Genomic DNA, 8,608 nt, shown 5'->3' with positions numbered 1-8,608 from the left:
TCTATCTCTCTCTCTCTCTTACCCTTCCCGTTTCTCTTAATTTCTTTCGTGCTTCATTTTTTGATCCACTTCTTCCATGCTTATATTTGATGGATTTAGCTACCTGCTCAAATAATATGGTCAATAGCTGATCCTGTGATCCATTCTACGGATGAAGAAGGAGAAGACGAGGGAACACAATAATTTCTGTGTAATATTATTTGTTTATGATGTGGCTACTCTGGAATACAATTTATGGGCGAGAGAGCAGACTTTCAAATTTGGTGCGGTACTATATCTTATCAGATTCAGTAACCAGCATGGAATTAATTTTAATTTTGTTCTTCATCAGATAAGTAGAGCCACGCTTTACCCCAATCTTCATTTGATGAATCTCAACTACAAAAATTGTGATAGTTGCACTGTATTTTGTTGGGTCCAACATAAAGCTGAGAACAGAGTACCTACTTTGTCTTGGTATATCAAAATAATAAGGAATATGTGAGATTAGATAAGCCAAATAGTTGGTACTTGCTGAGTCTACAAAATTATCTTAATTGTTCCATTTAGTAGTTCACTGAATATTAAACTATGATGTTTCTTCCATTGGGAAGTTGTTTTATGTAGCCTGAACAACAAACAACCTATGAGCTTCTGAACCAATTCTTTCTTTTTTAGTAGGACCTTATGCTCTTTTAACTGAAAAACAGGGAGCACTAGCAGTTCTTCACAAGGTAATCGCCTCCTATGAATGTTTGGTGGTGCTGCTCCAATTTCTATTGCATTGCTTCTGATGTATGAATGGACTATTTTCCTAATTTGCTAATTAACGCAACTGGCGTAATTCTTCATGAGAATAGATATTTTTGTAGTGCACAGTACGCGTTTTTTAGTTACCCTCCTTATGAATAGATTTTTTGTAGTGTACAATACACTTCTTTTGTCAGGATTGCCTGTTGCTTGCTACTGCTACTGCTTGTACAATTGTGTTGTTTTGTATAATTTCTTAACTGTTAAGAGATATTTCCACACTGAGATTTTTCTAAGGGCAGGAAAATGGATTGGACAATGCCGCTAGCTCGGATGGAGCCCCGTCTGGATGTCGATTGGGGGCGACGTGAGGAGGGACAAGGTAGAGAAAGGGGGTCAGGTTAGCGCCCAGTAGAGGTGAGCGAGGGGGCCGGGGTTGCGTCGCCGCCGAGATGCGCGAGGGGATCGGAGCTGCGCCAAGCGGATTCATCAGAGCACTTTGCTCCCGCTGCCTTTGGCCTAATGCTTAGATGGGTTGATGCGTAAGTTTGAATCCTTTCATTTTTCACTTCTCTAATGGGTGGCTGATGGCCTGATGCTTTGATGGATTGATGCATGCTAGAACTGGCTGATATGTGCGTATGTGTGCACATTTTTTTCTTTTGATTTTTGTAGAGATTGGTTCATGCTTCTCTGCATATGGATTTCTTCTTTCTTCTGTCTGTGTTTGTCACTCTGTTGCTGAATGATCTGGTGATTTTTTTTTCTTTGTGGGCTTATCTGATGAAATTTACTGCTAATTAGATCGTGCACTGGCGCTGCCACCAGAAGATCGATCATAGATGCATGTGTTTGCTTTCGAACATGGTGGATGGTGCGTAATCTTTAGGTTTGCCAACTGTCACCTCCGGCAATTTCAGTTCAACATGTCTTGGTTTCTGCATTCTGAGTTCAGAGTTCTACATAGCGGAATGGTTAGTATATGGGAGTTTGCATCTACAATTGCATACTGTAGTTCCATTTCGTCCTTCCTTATTCAGAGATGAACTGAACCTCTCATTTTTCATGTACTTTTGTGTGATTGTATGAAAGTGCGGTGGAACTGACTATTCCGGGGGGAAATCAAATGATACCACATTAGTAGTAGAACGTACTACTTGCTCTTAAGATTTCAGAAATGACATGTCAAGGACAGGGTATAGAGCTCCGAAAATTATTCTCCTTCCGTCATCGGTTGCTAAATCAGTAACGCCCAGCCTCGTGTGCGATGGAGCCCTTACTGCTGTTCACAACTGAACTCTTTATTTTATTTTAATCCTTCGGATTTGTCGGGTCAAGGATCCTTCAGTTTTGTCGGATCAGGAAGTACTGGGACTTCAAGGACGATGTAGATTGTCGAAGGCAAAGTTGCAGAGTGCATGGGCAGCAGTACCAGTGCAAGAACCTCGCGCATGACGGAGCTCCTATGGCAGAGAAGCAAAACTCAACGACTAACTCTACAAGCTCTGGTCACTGTCTTAAACATCACCAACGTAAGCATATCTCACTCCATTATGCAAATCTTATTTCTGATTTTTTTGATTCTATTTCAGTACTTGTACCTTTTTACAATGCGTTTAGTGCATATGAATGAAGTATATTGATTTATCTTCTACCTATGGTTTTCTGTGCTTTATTGGTGCTCAACGTTTTTGACATGTTGGCATGCATATTAGATATTACTAAATTTGGACAAGCAACCTGCCAACAGATACAAAGAAGGTGAGTTTATAATGTGTAATACCCATTTCCTTTTTCTTTTTATCCTACAATGTGCAATACTTAAATGGAATTCAGTTATTGATGTTTGTTTTATGGGATTGAAAAAATAATCTCAAATTTGGTGACCCTATGTTGCTGGTTTGATTATGATAAATGCTTGTTGAAATGGGCCAACTGAATTCTTTTTCTGCTGTATGTCACCCTTACGTGATGAAAGTTATATTGTCTAAGGGACGACTTAATTGATTGTAGTTCTCTTTATCCCTGAAAGGTGCTATGCAACAATACAAAATTGCTTTTGTTTGCAGGGATATATGTCTTTTGATCTTCTTGATGGCATATATGAGGACCTGCAATACTGAGCCTGGAAGTTAGTCGTTGAGGCACTGGTCATGGTAGTGATATCTACTGCCAGAACATAAACGTTTGGCCCTCCTTGTTGCCACGAAGGATTTTGATCTACTGGATTTGCAGAACCAGTTAATGGCATGATGGTAAATTCTGTATTGGAAATGATATTTTCTAATGTATTCATACAGTTAGATAAGTATCATATTAGATTTTCTTCTCTTACCTGGAACTTCTGCCATGTAAAGCATGCTTGCCTTTGATTTGCAGTTGTGCTAGGATTAGGATGGATTGGCGTCCTCTTCTCACGAAACACACTGACACAAAGTTTCTGGTTTCTGACGTACAAGGATTATTTACTATGAACAAATATTGCAATGTTCATTGGTAGTACTGTTTGTTGAGGTGATGCCTCTGCTACAGGTATGAAATTATCGTTGGGCCTTCAACTATTTTTATTTGATGTATATGCTTCCAAACACTACTTATTCCAGTACTGCATACTGGACAAAAACAATTTCCTTATATGCTAGAACACGGCATGGCTAATTAGTAATTGCACTACATTCCTAATAACTTTTAAACTTTTGGGAGGCATGGCAATGTTCTTCAACCATGATTTAGTTCATATATAATTAGACACTTCAAAAAGAATGTCCTGTGACACAACTCACCTTGGTGACTATGCTACGAAGTGTCCGAACCTGCATTTTATATCAGGATGATAAAAATTCACCAATATATCATCGTTCACACTAAATTTTTCCGTTTGGATGAAAAACCGCCGTCACTAATTTAGCTAATCGCTCACCAGTAGGTAATCTAGGATGCTTTGTATCCCTAGACCCACACCCACACACGACCGCCATCTCCCACTTTCCTCAGTATCACGACCTGATGCGACGTTGGCAGCGCAATCAGTCGGAGGAGGCCAGTGCTGACGATGACGACTCTGCGATGGGGAAAGGTCGCTTGTCGTCGCGGCACCAGCAATTCCACGATCGCATAATACCCGCATGTTGATGACCTCCATGACTCTCCGGCCTCCTCCCTCCAGGTACCTCGCCAAACCCTAACCGTCTCAGGTTCACAGTTTATTATTATACTACTATTGTTTAATTAGATGGTAACATAAAACTTGGAGTGTTTGATAGGAGTTCTTATTCACGGTCTGAGATGCTAACTGGGTTCTCTCTGTCTCTCACAAGTTTGTCCTTGTGTTATCTCTTTATTCAGGGTACTCCCTCCGTTTCTAAATGTAAGATCTTTTAGAGATTTCACTATAGACTACATACGTAACAAAAGGAGTAAATCTACACTCTAAAGTATGTCTATATACATCCGTATGTAGTCCACAGTGGAATCTCTAAAAGGTCTTATATTTAGAAACGGAGGGAGTAAAAAAATGCCTAGAATAAAGAAATGATGAATTGTATTGTACACATTATTGTAGTTAAAGATTATGTTTAAAATCGATCACACTTTGGATGCTGCCAACTTGCAGGGTCGATGAGACATTAAATTGCCATATTGCTTTTCCCTCTTCTTCACGTGTTAGGAATATATCTTTAACAATAGAATTTAATATTTGTGGTTTCACATAAGGAAGAGACGGTATTATATCAGTCACGAGTGATGGAGTCATGTGGTTGTTGCCGTCGTGCTAAATGTTGGTGCAGTGTAAAATTCCTGAGCTAGACATTATGGTACAATATTAATTTTAGGATTGTTGCCAATCATACCCGTCTGTAGCTATATCATATTGCAAAATTCCATGAACATTTGGTCCACACTATTTTTCTGTTATATTGTTCCTGCCCAAGGGTGGATGAAGGTGGACGTGGGCGCCGCGGCTGCCACCAAGGATGTAGGGGTCACGCTACAACCGGTGAGGACACGGTAGGCACGCCAACCGCACTATAGCCTTACAATTTTTCCTAATTTCTCTAGGTATGCGAGATCAATTTAATATTCACATATATGCTGAAATTTTGACTTAGAAAAACCAGCACTGAAGTTATATGAAGTTTCTTGCGAGAGCTATATCATTCTTTTTAGTACTACAAATTAATTCCCATGAGTACCAATGGTGAGATTTTGAGGCGTAAATACTGGATGTGATTCTCATTGCTGGCAATCTTCATGAACCTATCAAGGAGAACATTGCAATACTTATCCGTTGCACAGGCGTTCTCAACACTGGCTAGCAACAAGAGAGAATGATTGTTCAATGCTCACTGTTGTAAGCTTGATTCAAGAGGAGCTTCTCAATGTTGTACATGTAGGCTGTGAGTAACAGAAATAATACCTATTTGTTCACTCTTTTCCTGTACCTATGATTCATCTGCCACTATTCAGTAGAGTTCAGTTATGTGCTTCAATATTAGGAAGTCATCATCTTCTAAAACATACCGTTGCCTACTCAACATATTTTGTTCCTTTTTGTTTCCAACAGATTATGTATAAACACATGTGTACAATAGAAGCGGCAGAACCTGCATTGGACCGTCCTCATTTGCTCTGTCCATTTTTTCCAAAGAAATAACACTTCTGCAGTCCTATGCATTCAGAAATACGATTTAGTGTGCTATTAATCCTCGTAATCGCACGCTATATTTTCTGTGGGAATTTCATCCATTCTGATTTTGAGGCAAATATATCAGTTAATTTTTTTATTCTAGCAAGGTACCATATACATGTTATGAAATTCTCCTTTGCCTACCAGGTCAACCACTTAGGCAGGAGGGAATTCATTTATCAATAAAAATAAATTTGTCTGAGGGAATGTTATCTTATTTCTCCAGTATAACCAAATGAACACTACGATGAACTTAACATCTCTCTATCATTATTTCTCTAAGATGCAAGCGATATATAAAATTTAAAAAGCCCGTGGTAACGCACGGGCAGTCTACTAGTTTCGTTCAGTTCATGAGCAGTGGACAACCAGCTCAAGAGCAAGGCCTTTTTCAAGGTACCAACCATAATGCCACATCTCTTTTTTGTGCCACGCATTCATCACTACATTGTACAAATTCCAAGGGAATAATGCTAAAATAACATGTTGTTGCTACATTTTAATGTAACGGTATTGATGCAGATGACTTGTGTGCTTAATTATGAAGTTAATTACTCGGCAGCACATTTATTTTCCAAGTCGCCACAGGGAATTATTCTTTTGGGATCATATTTATTCTCTGCAAAAGGTAGTCTCAACTTGCTTAATGGCCACATTTGACGGTTGCTTAAACCTTCTGGACAAGACGCAGACATACAACTGTGTGACAACTTAATGCCTTTTGAGGAATTTTGATTGCTTTTCCTAACAAGAAAGCATAACAATATCTGCGAATGTTAATTACTTAGTTTACCAAAGGTAAATGTCTGCGACATGACAAGTATGTGGATTGATTTTAAGTGAACCGACTAACTGGATGATTTGGTTCTTTGTGCTAAGTCTTTGAAAAAGAACGTACTTATATGTTCTACTGTATTATATCATATGGCTAATGCCATATTTGTTACATACTAGCTAAAGATGAAGAAATATTTACGCAAAGAACATTCATTTTCACATTGCTTGGCATGCGTCTAGGTCATTCTATTTATTACCATTGCTGAAAGCTGTACTTCTGCATGCCGATAGTTTCATTCGAATAGCTCTCCTTAGATTTTTTCATAGTTCATTCCTTCTAGTTGTTTGATAGCTTTGTGATTATTTCAAGAAAATTGATCTGTCTTGCAGACTGAAAGCAATCTCATCCAGTAGTTTGATATTATGGTCATTGCTCCAAACAAATTGATCAGTGTAGCAAACCGAAAACAATTGGATGCTGATGCAATCATGGCCTGAGATTATTAACGAGTAAGGACATGCATAGAGTTGCTTCCTACTGGTACATAACTATTTTCTTTCTACAGGTACTATGTTGAATCTTCATAGATCTCATCTTCATGAGACTAGCGAAGGGTATACGTTAGGATGGAGAGATGAGGTGAGTTTCTAAATTTCACCGTCCAATCTAAGCGTCACAAAAGGTGAGCATTACTATTCAAAGGGATGACTAATTAATTAACCTCTTAATTTCTTTTTACAGAAATTAACCAGATAGTACATGGCTGAATAATTTTGAACTAGCTACTATTTCTACATGGAGTGCCATGTTCAAATAGACGAAGTGAAGTTGTAGTGGGTTCTGAGCCATTCTTATAAAGATAGGGGTGTGTAGTAGCTAGCGGAGCTACGTAGCAAAAGCTGGGCGGGCCGGTATGAAGAAAGACCACTATTTTTTGTCCTCGTGACTCAATTTACTTTAATCCTACACTGCATTTGCTCTTGAATGGGCGGGCCATGGCCCATTTTCATCACACGTAGCTCCGCCAGTGGGGGTGTGCCATATTATTTTTCTCTCTTTGCAACGCACTACTCTTTCATCGGATGAAATGAGAGTGTGGAGCTGAAATAGGTCAGGATGAACATTGTTAGGATACGTCCAAATTTCATGGCCAAAAAAGAAATATTCGGTGTAACCTTATTTCTGACTTTGCAAAAAATTAGATTAAAAAGTGTTGCATAATGGCACGTGGAGCAGGTTATATTTAATTTTTTTGCTCGGTGCAACGCACGGACATTTGTACTACTTCCTCCGCTCCTAAATATAAGTCTTTTTAGAGATTCAAATGCGGATTACATAAGGAGCAAAATGAGTGAATCTACACTCTAAAATATGTCTATATACATCCGTATATAGTCCTTATTGAAATATCTAAAAAGATTTGTATTTAGAAACGGAGGGAGTAGTATAATTAGGGACTGAATATGGCGCTCACGTGCGATCTGGAGCGCCACCAGCCCAAATGAATAGTTTGCTAGGGCATGGGCCCGATCAAACGATCTCACTCGATCTAGAAAACGTCCCAGCACGAACCCCATCGAGAAAACTTGTCGCTAATGAAAACCCGAAATCACTACTTAAAGGAGTACTCGTTGAGAACATCACTCCAACTTTTCCAGGTTGCGACAACTTGCGCGTTGTATGTGTGCTACTTGTCGCAACCAGGGAGTTTTCCCTTTTTTTAGATTCGTTTATTCAAAATGTTTTATCTTTTAAACCGTACGTTCAAATCTCGAATTGCTTTCCTCGTTGGATTCCTCGCGTCGAGATCTTTAAAATTAGATCCCATGTTGATAGGTTTTGATGAATTTTTTTTACGAAAAAAACCGAATGAAAAAACCGAACAAGGAGCACAGGTTTTTTTCCTTTCCCAAAGAGGCACGCCGGTGCTTCTGACGAAATCATAACCGTGACTCTTGCGGAAGCAAAATCGTGACTCTCGCGAAAGGAAAAAAAAGAGAAGAGAAAACGTGTTTTTTTCCGTTTCCGAGGAGGTACGGCTGTGACCCTCGCGAAAGCACAATTGTACCTCTCGCGGAAGCAAAACCGCGACTCCCGTGAAAGAAAAAAATAAAAAAAGTTTTTTTCGTTTCCGAGGAGGCACGGCCGTGACTCTCGCGGAAGCACAACCGTCCCTCTCGCGGAAGCAAAACCGTCACTCTCGCGATAGAAAAAAAAATAGAAAACGTGTTTTTTTTCCGTTTCCTCGAATTGCTTTCGTCGTTGGATTCCTCGCGTCGAGATCTTCAAAATTAGATCCCATGTTGATAGGTTTTGATGAATTTCTTTTACAAAAAAAACCGAATGAAAAAACCGAACAAGGAGCACGGGTTTTTTTCCTTTCACAAAGAGGCACGCCGGTGCTTTTGACGAAA

General features: G+C 39.3%; 1 long non-coding RNA gene across 14 annotated transcripts in view; it reads left to right on the top strand.

Moving 5' to 3' along the window:
• LOC119321075 overlaps window positions 1-7,441 on the top strand; it is an 8,065-nt gene extending 624 nt beyond the window's left edge. The window contains exons 2-8 of one of the 14 annotated variants that reach the window (XR_005155107.1): window positions 100-263; window positions 1,032-2,261; window positions 2,445-2,490; window positions 2,799-2,984; window positions 3,109-3,261; window positions 3,653-6,833; window positions 6,936-7,441. This is a non-coding gene — a long non-coding RNA (uncharacterized LOC119321075). Of the gene's footprint in view, window positions 1-99; window positions 2,262-2,444; window positions 2,491-2,798; window positions 2,985-3,108; window positions 3,262-3,652; window positions 6,834-6,935 lie in introns of all 14 variants that reach the window. The other 13 variants (XR_005155104.1, XR_005155103.1, XR_005155105.1 and 10 more) reach the window with 13 other exon arrangements.
• The last annotated feature ends 1,167 nt before the right edge of the window (window positions 7,442-8,608 follow it).

This window comes from Triticum dicoccoides, chromosome 6B (assembly GCF_002162155.2).
Source record: "Triticum dicoccoides isolate Atlit2015 ecotype Zavitan chromosome 6B, WEW_v2.0, whole genome shotgun sequence".
NCBI lineage: Eukaryota > Viridiplantae > Streptophyta > Magnoliopsida > Poales > Poaceae > Triticum > Triticum dicoccoides.
The sequence above is the reverse complement of the archived record's forward strand: the minus strand, read 5'-3'. Positions and strand labels throughout refer to the sequence as shown.